We start from the raw sequence: 12,251 nt of genomic DNA, 5'->3' as shown, positions 1-12,251 counted from the left end.
AACACCATCAAACTCTCCGTGAAGAATCTGAACAGAAAACAAAGCAACAATACTCAACGTAAGTTCATTAAGATTCCTGTATATTTTACTTTTCTTCTACGTCGTTCTTCTAGGGTTTACTATTATTCTTGCTTCTTTGTTACAATGTTCTAAGTTCTACGTCGTTCTTCTAAGTTCTACGTCGTTCTACGTTGTTGTTCTAAGTTCTCTTGTTATTGTTGTTGATTTTTGGGGGTTTATTCCGTAGATTCGGGGGTGTATACTGCTTAACCTTGTAATGTGGCTTGATATTGAAGCATGGTTGAGTGATCTGACTAATATCTATACGCATGTATCTGAATAATATCTATGGGTGTATCTCACTGTTATCAATGGGTGTATCTTGCTGATATCTTTGGGTGTATCTGAATCATATATATGGGTGTATCTTACTGTTATCAATGGGTGTATCTAATTGTTATTAATGGGTGTATCTGACTCATATATATATGGGTGTATCTTACTGTTTTCTTTGGGTGTATTGTTCGTTTCAGAGAAAATGGCAGCAAGAAACCAAACAAAAGACCTTAAGTGTGCCACACATCTCCTGAGTGATAAGTTCAGAAACATGACTGAGGAGAAGAAGGCAATTGTGAGGGATCTTGGATTCGGTGGGTTGATGCACATCCCACCACTAAGGGTGGATCACCAACTCTTAAGGGAGCTGGCAAACAACTTCAAACTTGGGGAGAACAAACTGAAGACAGGATATGGTTCTTTCCAAATAACACCAAGAAAAATAGGTCATGCACTTGGCATCAATGCAACAGATAACTAGCTTAAAATTATAGGTGTATATTAAGTTGTTGCTTGGGTCTATATAAGTTGATGCTTGGGTGTTTTTGAACCGACTTGGATACTTTGTTGTCTTCCTTTTTGTAGGAGATCTATTTCCTGAGAAAGTTGAGTATAAGAAACTTTCTGATGATGACAAAATAATTTATAGAAGATTCCAGGGTAAGACCCTCAAAAGTCTTACTGATGAAATGATGGAAATCGGCGTTGGCAACGAAGAGGAACGCCTGATGTTCAAGAGGATATTCATCCTCTACATACAGATGGCGTTCCTTTTCCCAACAACGATAAACAAAATATCGTCCGTGCACCTGGCCCCAATTTTTAAGATGGACGGCATATCAGAGAGAAACTGGGGGGGGGCATGTTTTGACCTTCATGGTCAAGGGCATCACAGACTACCAGGAGAAGAAGAAGAAATCAATTAATGGCTGCCTCTTCGCCCTCATGATAATCTACTTTCATCTTTCAAAAAACAAAGGCAAAAACAGGACTCAAAGACCACCAAAGCCCTGGATTGCCAACTGGACTAAGGAGTAGTTGGTGGAAAGAATGTCTGCAGAAAGACAGGAAATTTTGATAAGTAAACATAATAAGTTGGGTGTATTTTATTTACCTGAATGCTGCTAACTAAAATATCTCATGTTTCAGGGGATTCTGAAGATCGCAGAGACAAGAGAAAAAATGAAAAAAAAAAAGAAAAAAAAGAAAAAAAAAACAAGAAATCAAAAAAACAAAAAAAGGAAGGCGAGTCCAACTTCGTCTTCGGAGACAAAAACTACTGACAGTGACACTTCTACCTCTGAGTCTGAGGCTCAAGAAGACTCAGAGGATTCAGGAAGAAAACACCCCAGCAAAAAGGGGAAAAAGTAAGAACCATACTTGGGTATAATTTCTTTTTCGAGTTGGGTGTATTTTGTTTGATCACGTTGGGTGTATGTAGTTTATTAAGCAGCGTGTGTTTCGTTTGCTGCGTTGGGTGTATATTTAATATTCAGTTGGGTGTATCTTGTGAATTCATTTGGGTGTATTTTTAGTATGTTCTAAATGATGATTGTTTGCCTTCCAGAATGGACTTCAGAAAAAGAAAGCAGAAGCAAGAGGAGTCAGATTCTGATTCAGAATCTGAATCTGAACCAAGTGATGAGTAATGTCCTGAAATTATTACTCCTTTCTTTTGGCTTCATTATAAAGATTTCGTGTATTAATTGAAGTGTCTATTATTAACTTATAGGAGTGAAGAATCATCACCTGCGGAGAAGGAGAAGAAAAAGAAAAAACCAAAAACAACACCAAAAGAGTAAGCACTTCTTTCATTAATATTCTGTGATAAAATTAATTTTTTATTTCTGATTGGTATTCTTTTTTTTTCCACCCAGAACACAACAAAAAAAGAAAAAAGTTGTTGTGGAGGATTCACCTCCTGAAGAAGATCAATACTTTGACGGGTACAGTACCTCGTAAGCTATATTACGGTCTATCATCGTAATTATTTTTGTTAACATCTTATTTTATGAATGTAGTGAGAGATATGAAATATCAAGTGACGAAATCGATGAATGGCTAAGGAAAAACGTTGATAAATCTGCTGCGGAGGGATATGTCTTGCGGGGCTGTGTATTTGAGATTTTTGTCTGTTTTGTTTGCTAATAATTGTATCTTGTTTCGCAGGGAGAACCTAGCTGACCTGCGATCGACAGAAGGTCGCTATGTGTCCTCTGAAACGTAAGAACCTTTATTATTTAATAAAATCTTGTTATCATGATTTGAATGTATTTTCTGGAAACATTTGGATTTATTTTGTGGATCAAGTTGGGTGTATGTTGTTTACTAGGGATATTTCGTTTGTTTTGTTGGGTGTATATTGTCCATTCGGTTGGTTGTATCTTGTGCATTCATTTGGGTGTATTTTATACCTGTATCTTATTTTGTCTGAATAACATGAAATCTGTTTAGACTACCGGCTGTGAACTTGGGAAGTGATGATCCTTCCTCTCAAGGACGCACAGAACAGAGTAGCGTAAACCAGCCATCGCAGAGCATGTAATTTCTCTTTCAAATAACCGTAACTTTTGTTCTTCTATTACCTTCTACTTCTAATTCTGTATATATTTTTTTGCCCTTTATTATTTTATTCAAGAAAAAAAAGGCAGCAAAAAAAAGCAAAAACTGCAACTATGTAAGTTCTCAAAAAACAAAGCCTGTCTTCTTTTTGAATTGTTCGGGTGTATTTTTTACCTTTTTTGGGTTATTTTAGGTTGAGTCCGACTGACTCGAATATGATGGTTGTGAGGGAACAAACACCGTCGGAAGCGCTTGCAATGTGAGTTTTCCAAGAATATTTCAACCTTATAACCTTATTATTTTCAAAGGCGTTGTTAACCTTTCATTTTTCTTCTTGTTTAGAGTCCCGATCCAGGTTTTTGTGCCGGCATCCCAAACAACCCCTGAGACAGATTTCGAACCAACCCCTATGCTACGGATTGAAGGGACTACAGAAAAGTAAGAAATAGTATTGGGTGTATATTTGTTTAGGGTTTGGGTGTATATTTGCATACAGTTTGGGTGTATATTGTTCCTGATCAATTTTTTCTTTACGCCATGATTAATTTTGTGTTACTGTGCAGCACTCCTGAATCCCCCAAGAAACTTCAAGAAACCACACCCACGCTTCTCCCAGCTCCAACTAAAATGTAAGTTCATCAGACTAAAATCAATCTTTGCTTATCATCCGTATATTATTATTCTTACTCTTATTCTTATACATCATGACACAGTCATCCAGCCGCAGAAGACGCTGCTGCCCTGTTGATGATGGCACGGACAGCAACCTATGTTCCTAAAACAGATTCAGGGATGCCATCATTCAGCCTTGGACTGACTGATTCAAGCCAGGAGGGGGCGTCAACGCAGGAGACAGAAAGGGAAAAATCTCCAGAAACTGCAAGTATGCTAGAACAATTAGACACTTTGGTCCAAAAATTAGCAAGCAATGCGGCGAAGGGAACAAACGAAAGTCCACAAATTCAGAAGGAGACTGTGGGAGAAAGTTCTGCAAAGTTTGAAACTCCAGGGGGAATAAATCAAATTACAGATGATATGAAACAAAAGTGCTACATCTGGGGGACGAGACTGAAGGAAGACGCAAATGGCAATACTGACGAGTATGAGGAGATTTGCAATCTGATTGGCAAAGGAGAATACATTTTGATCAGATCGCACCTTGCATCCCTCCAGGCAAAAAGTGATATAGAATCTCAGGTAATATTAGACTAACATTAATGTTTTTACACCAAAGTAAACTGCAATGTTTATTAATGTAAAATTGATTTCGGCATATATTTCTAGATTGTATCTGCCATCTGCCTCATCCTAAACCAGAAAAATGAAAAGAGATTTCAGGAACAAATATACTGTCTCCTCCCCGATATTGTGGTAAGTGTTACTTCTACGAACTTTTGGTGTATTTTCTGCAATGATTTGGGTGTATTTTTTGGGTTCGATTGGGTGTAAGTTGTGTATTTTCAGTATTTCATTTCTTGTTTTGCAATTCTTGCAGAGCATGGCACTTTCGGATCACCCAAAGGGGGAATTCATATCCCCGAAAACGGAAAAGGAATTCAGGGTGGAAGCCTACCCGAGTTTCATTCACTTCATAGATAGAAAAAAATTAAGTTCGCATCCATATGTAAGTTTTCGTTTGCTAAATTTGTTAGTACGCTTATTTATTTAATTATATGCCAAATAAAATAACACACTGTTGAAATGTGGCAATCCTTCAGATTTTTGCTCCTATTTACCACTCGGGACATTGGTGGTTATGGCTAATAAATACAACAAAGCGGAAATGTCAAATACTTGACCCGCTACACAAAAAAGCTCCAAGCGATGAGAGAAAGGACATTAATAAATTCACTGTAAGTTGCCTCTGTCTTCTTTACTTTAATAGATAGGTCTATTTCGAAGGTTGTGTTGGGTGTATATTTCATATTCAGTTGGGTGTATCCTGTGCATTCATTCGGGTGTACTACTGATTTGTTTTGGTATTTAAGGGATATGTATTTTCAAGATTGATAACATATGCCGGCGAAAAACCTCTGGAGAAAGGCGAGAAGGAAAAGGAAATTAAAGCATCATATGTTAAAATATCAGGGCAAAAAACAAGGTATAAATTTGTGAGTCTGAACATTAAACTTTCCTAAATGAGATTTGTAATTTATTTTCTTCGTTTTCAGCTATGACTGCGCTATCTACGTTATGAAGTGGCTTGAGTTAATTGAGCCGGAAAACATCAAAAAGGGGAAGTATGAATGGGATAATTGGCCACAGGTAACTGTCTTTAGAACTATATAACTCTGTATTACTTTACTGAATTAATATTGCTGTTTAAAGAGAATATACTTTTTAATTGTAGGAGGAGGTGGACCACTATAGAGTGGAGTATGCTTCCCGGATACTATTCAGTGAGATGAATAAACAGAGAGATCGGGCAATTAGAGAGAGTAGTGCTATAAGGCTGTCGAAGCCATCCTCTGTATTATTGAGTCTGTTTTGTCAGATTAATTCTGCTGATATAGAAACTGGGTAATCCAACTGCTGCGTAGTTTGTAATTTAAACAAATGATGTAAATATTTGCCAATTATCAACAACTTCTATTCCATGTATATTTTTTCCCATAGTTAAACTATCTGTGCTGGTAAACTGTCTGTGATGTATTTAAAAACTGTATTACAGGTGGTGAACGCAAATTATAAACTGTTACACCCAACGCAAGTCTAATAATACACCCAAGATTGCGTAAACTATACACCCAACTGTCTGCGCTGTACTCAAAATGTATGAATTACATGTACTAAAATATGAAGAAAAACATCAAATGAAATATACACCCATAACCTGCGAATTTTTACAGCTTTTGTTCTATATGTATCTATATATGTGTCTATATGTAAATTGTGAATTAACAAAAATACACCCAAAAGAAACAGAGCTTTTACACCCATATTCTATAAAACTATACACCCAAAGAATTATCCCCTGCCGCTGGTACCCTGAGCTGATAATTCATAACGTGTCATTGATATTGGTTGGAATTTGAATGCGCCGCTGATGCAGCATCAAACACGTTTATCTGAATATAACACTCACACATTAGCTAAACTATTAACGACAAAAATAAACTCAATTGCCACAAATTTAAAGAACATTTCCTTGTACCTCGCTTAAAACTTTCGTCTTCTTCTTCTTTATGGCATTTGCAATCTGTTTCTCTAGCTTTGAACCTAGCCTGTTTTTTGGACGTCCTCTTGTTCGAATCCTTGGCGGGCTTTGAAGCTCGTTAACGGATTCCAAGTTGGCGTCTTCGTGGGATAAAGAATATCTCCCCTTTCTTTTGGCTTCTAATGCTTCCATCTCGGCCATGATGTTATTGTACGTACGGTGTAGAATTGCAGTCAGCTCCTCCGATTCGGAGGCAAATTCGCAAATATTTTGCGAACGAAAAACCAATTGGTCGAACCTCTTGCTTCTTGGCTCCATTAGTGGCTCGTCGTGGCTGCTCTTGATGTGTGTGTGTCGCCTCTTTACCTTCTTGCTCCATCGTTCCAGTATATATCTAGGGGACACTTGGCTTACTTGTTCGAAGCTTAACACGCTTAGTGCGTGACGGCACAGTATCCCTCTTGACTCGAATAATAAGCATTGGCATTTTACCTCGGCTGCGACTGAGTCGTAGGTAACAGCGAACTTGTTGAATATTGAGCTGGAAACTTGTTCTCCGACTTCGTATATTGAATAGCCTAGAGCGGAATTCTTTAATCTGGTGATGCAATTCGCCTTTCCTCTGAATTGCGCTTGGACTTCCCTAAACTTTGCATGAGTGTACGCATCTTGAAACTGAGCTTCAATGGAGGATTTGGTTGCACACGGTATGACCGTATGAAAATCTGCAGCGTCTGATTCTCTCTCTGCTTGCTCCCTGCTTCCGAGGCAATTATCGTATTGTTTGACGAACTGAATAAGCGAGCTGTTCCGGGTGATGTACTTGTTAAAAAATGAATGCATGCTCTCGCTCCTTTGTGTGCTTCTCATCCCTGCCCAGAAGTGGTGATCCAGATAGATAGGAACCCATATGTGACAGTCTTCGTACAGATTTGCATAAAACACCCAAACACAAACTGTAAAATACACCCGAGAGAACATACAATTTACACATCTGCTGCAGATTTTAAAAACACATTACCTGAAAGCCACTTGTTGTCCGCAAGACCAAAATTTAGCAGAAAATCGTTCCAATTCCTATCGAATGAGTCTTTGCTATGAGAGTTTCAAACAACATGGCTCATTTCTTGTTCGATATCCGCATGTCCCTTGTACCCGTTTAATTTGCTTGGAATCTTCTTCATGATGTGCCAAATACACCAGCGGTGAACTGTTGTTGGTATACAGGCCTCTAAAGCCCTTTTCATTGATGCGCACTGATCGGTGAGAAACCCTTTCAGAGCGTTTCCTCCCATGCAACGAAGCCAGCATTGAAATAACCATTTGAATGATTCAATTTCTTCGTTCTTCATCAAAGAGCATCCGAGAAGTGTTGACTGACCGTGGTGATTCACCCCGACAAAAGAACCACAGACCAAATTATACCTGAAACAAATTACCATGGTCCAGAATGCAAAATCATTAGGTACACCCTAACAAATGCTTCGAATACACCCAATGAAACAGCCAATATACACCTCTACTGCGGATTCGTAAAAATAAATTAATTTAGCATCATAAACAGGGACAGTTTGTTACCTGTTTGTATTGTAGGTGGTGTCGAATGAAATGACGTCTCCGAAATACTCAAAGGCGGCTCTGCTTCTGGCATCGGCCCAAAAAGCCAGCTTAATCGATTGATCCTCCTCAAGTTCGAGCTCAAAAAAGAAATTCGGATTCTTCTCTTTCATTCTTAAGAAATATTTCCCAAATTCCTTTGCATCTTCTTGTTCGGAAACATTCCGCACTTCCCTGGTAATGTAATTCCTCACGTCCTTTTCGATAAAGTTTAACTCGCGGTGACCCCCGGCAGCAGCAACAAATGATTGGTAGGTTTTGCTTGGTCTGATACCAGCCTCCTCGTTATTCTCTATCGTACGACGAATGGACATGCTTAGTTCCCTGTGCTGTTTGAGCATCTCTGCTTTGCTTGGACAGCAGGGGTGTGAATGATCCAGCACAACCTTTGAAATGATCCAAGCACCGACATCCTTCAATGTGTGTATATAAATTCTTGCAGGACAGTTTAGACCGGCTGTCGGATTGGTCTTCTCGGTCGGAGATATTTTAGATTTCCATTTTTCCTCTCTGCTACATGTAATCAGTTGATTCTTAATCTCGTTTCCCTTCCTATTTGTGCACCGAACTCTTGTAGAGAAACCTGCAGCCTTGGCGTAGTCCCTGTAAAATTTTCCAACATCTTTAAGGGTGGTAAAGGTCATTCCGACCTTCGGAACAAGCTCGTCATCAACAACCGAGAGAGGCTGCACAATACACTGTGTCAGACTGTAAATACACCCATAGATATGATTCAAATACACCCAATTATGTCTAATATGATACACCCGAGCCGCAACAACTCAACTACAGAATGACCTTTAAAGCCATAAACTGTAAATACTCAGGCTGCAGAATACACCATGTCAAAAACTAAAAACACACCCAATCGTGTCTGATATAATACACCTGAACAACAACAACTCAATTAAAATAACAAAAAACCAGTAAAGTGTAGATACACCCACACTTCTAGCTAAAATACACCCAAAGAAGAATTGATCTACACCCGAGCGTCTGCTATAAATTCCAGGTAATTAGTCACAACTAATACATTGAATGGACAGATTCATGTTAACGTGTTACTTTCACAATCAATGTTCAGCAATTTTTCAACTACACAATGCTATACCAATTACTGAAAGAAAAATCATACTAATCTTATGTAAATCAAACCTCAGGAAATTCGTTAAATTCAAACTCATAATCCACTTCGCCTGGATTCAGCTGACAATCAGAGGTTGAATGATCCATTATCTTCAAAACGAGTTCAAACTTTGATTTCAGAAAACAACAAATCAAAATAGAAAACGAAGGTCGAGTTGCAGAGAGAGAAAAAGGTAACGTAAACGAAGAACATACCAGTGAGAAAATGACAGCAAAAGAACGATGGAGAAGAAGAAGGGAAGACGCGCGAGAAGAAGAACAACCAAATCTCAAAATATCGAAAACGAAGAAGGAAACAAATATTTTAAATTTGGTAGTTAGATATACGCGGGATGTTATATAGCGCGTGTAATCAACGTACGTGGAGCAGCGCGTATTTGTTTAATGTACTTGTAGAGCATACAAGCCCTAATGGCTTGTATGCAGAACTTTTCCGTATTTGGTTATTGGTATATATAATAAGCAACTCTCTTCGTAAGGTTATTTATTTATTGAAAAAGTTTAAGAAACTAACTATATCATGAACTAGTTTAAGTTAATTCCTTATATTTTTAGCATTAATATTTAAAAATTAGGAATAGTAAAAAATTATTTTTTTTATAATAAACCTCTTATTTTAAAATTAATTACATTGATTCTAGTTGACTATATTTTTAATTGGTTCCTTAACGAAACCGTCATTTATTTTAGTTTTAGGGTCAAGTTTATAGCTATTTAAGTGGATATATACTGTAAATATTTTCACACATGTTCACGTGTAATTGTATATATTTCTGTTTTATATTGGGATTTATGTCTATAAATTGATTAAATGAATTGTTTAAACTCACCAAATCTTAAAATTGGCCTGTATAAATTAAATTTGGATTTATCTATCGTGTGTCCAAAGAAAATAAGTTAAATTGAAATAATTTTTATTAAATTTACAAAAATTAAAGTTTTTAATGTATTTATTTTATATCTATTAAATAAAAAATTAAAATTCTCTATTAATGATAAATTTATTATGTGTCCTAAAAACACATATTAGTTAAATCCAGTAAATTTTTAGAATATAAAAAAAAGTGAAAACTCATGTGAAGTTGACTTCACGTGAAATTAATACTTGAGATGTTGAATGAAAATTTAGTCAAATTAGTCAAAATTACATTTTATTTATTGAAATAACGGAGTGCCTTTAGAAGTATAGATGTTCCATCAATAGGCAAGGAGCGATCGAGGTCCCACTTATCTAGTTGGTGAGTTTACTAAACCGAAAAAGAATTTCCTTCAAAAATTTCTCGTTGCATTTAAATGAGATACAACGGAAAAACTAACTGAATAGGGTGTCTCGATATTGATATGCCCCGCTAAAATGTAAATTTGTATAATGTAGTTGTTGCTTGTTACAAAGTAGTAAAACAACTTCACCAACAAAAATTATATTAGAACCATACTGATATGATTAAGCCCTACTAAATCACATAATTGTTGTAATTGATAAGAGAACAGGCATAATAGACATAGTGTGTGTAGTGTGTACTAATATCGCCAGAAAATATGATTGAAGAGGGAATCTCGCATTTTTAAATTCATATTTGGGAAAGGAACATTATATTACCTACTCTTAATGTATAAACACATGGGATAGATATGTTAGTGGTGGGTAAACGTGATTTGGAAGGTTCAAGTAAGAAACAAATTAGTTGAGTGTGGTGTCCTACACACAATCAGAACAACTCACTACTCCAAAATTCCAATCTACACCCGTCCTTCTCGCCGTTAAACGTGTTGAACAAATCTGAAATCAAAGTCCAAAAGCTAAGCTATTATATTCGAACAATTAGTACAAGTTAGAACATCATAAATGAAACTAAATCACTAGGTGCCGTCCATTCATATGACACGACCAAACATGCCCCCATGTGGGGGCTAATTAACCTTATATATATATATATATATATATATATATGCTTATGGCAGATATCATCACTATTATGATTTACCAACCATATTCTTTCTCCTTTGACTTTGTGCTCTCCACAAATTAAAGTGATTAATTGTTCAACCCCATAATAATGAATTAAAAAGAAACAAGTGCTTTTGACCAGATGTAGTACTATAATAAATTGGAGGATCATTTTACAATTAACACTATACTTTTCTTTGCTTTTATCTTTTGCTAGTAATTTGTAGTTGCACCGTACCCTTTTACTGTTATTGATGAAAAGAAAGTGAATATTCGATTAATTAATGACGCTCTTTATCTCAAACTAACCTATAACTACTTAACCAGTGGTTCACTACACTTAACAATGAAAAAGGAAAAGAAACGAAAAGAAAAAGAAAAAAGAAAAAAGAAAAAAGAAAAAAGCATGGCCTACCTAGCCATCTCCATCAAGATACAAGAGTTGAGAATCCAATGTCCAGTTCACTAGCTAGTAAAATTATGTTCACGGTAAGTACGTAACCTACACTAAAGAATTAAAAAATTGATTGTTAAAAAAAATTAAAATTGCATGAAAGTAATTAATTATCCGAAGAAAAAAATGAAAAAAAAAAAACTGAATCAAGGCTTTAATTTTTCATCTCTTTTTTGTTACTTCAGAAAATTAAAACCAAAACAAAACTAAATTCCTTCTCTTGTAATAATAATAATAATCTTTCTACTTTCTTTTTGCTTGATATTGGATTAGTAAGCTATTTAAGCTATCCTTAATTTCTGAAAACACAACTAACGTAGTTGATGAGTTTGGAAAACAAAAATTTATTTTGACGATGAACAAATATTATTGAAATAATTAACTATAAAATTATTAATTTAATTTTTATTTAATATATGTTAAATTGTTAATTAATAATTTTGTGATGCAGGTCTTTTTATTGGGCCGAACAGAAAAGCAGAATTATTGCAAGCCCAATATGCTTAAAACCAATCAGCCTTGATTAATGTTTCCTATATTATATGGCTGAAGTAATTTGTGATTATTTGGGCCAGATTGAACTATTATCATTATAAGCCCAATTACAAATCTTTGCTAATTAGACCAATGCATGGTCCGAATCCACTAAGCAAAGAAAGCAAAGTTCCATTGCTTCCAACGGATCTCTTCTTTAATCATGTGATGGAACTCAAAATTTTTTTGAGAATAGTTAATACAGTTCTTGGAACTATGAGAGAGAAAGTGTCATTGATTTGATTGATGACATAATGAGGCACGCTAATCTGCAAGGGAAGTAAAAGCAATCCCATTTCAATTAATTTGATTCATTTAATTGCTTTTCTTCTATCTCTATCTTCTCTCTCATCTTCTTTCTTCTCTTCGGTCATATCATAGAGGAAATTTGGAAGCTAAGTTAAGCTACCAAAAGAAAGAAGGAGCTATATGCATGAAGACCATCGAGCTGATGGCAAGAAAACATAAAAAATGTAGTGGCTGAGATTCTTATCACT

The 12,251-nt window shown here is 36.0% G+C and overlaps 1 long non-coding RNA gene across 1 annotated transcript; it reads left to right on the top strand.

Annotated features, from left to right (window-relative positions):
• The first annotated feature begins 2,504 nt into the window (after nt 1-2,504).
• Nucleotides 2,505-3,435, top strand: LOC130979183 (uncharacterized). Its single transcript, XR_009086539.1, has 3 exons — nt 2,505-2,559; nt 3,092-3,157; nt 3,241-3,435. It is a non-coding gene; the product is annotated as an uncharacterized LOC130979183 (long non-coding RNA).
• Nucleotides 3,436-12,251: the final 8,816 nt, after the last annotated feature.

Source organism: Arachis stenosperma, chromosome 5 (assembly GCF_014773155.1).
Source record: "Arachis stenosperma cultivar V10309 chromosome 5, arast.V10309.gnm1.PFL2, whole genome shotgun sequence".
Lineage (NCBI taxonomy): Eukaryota > Viridiplantae > Streptophyta > Magnoliopsida > Fabales > Fabaceae > Arachis > Arachis stenosperma.
This window is presented reverse-complemented; position numbering and strand designations above follow the sequence as displayed.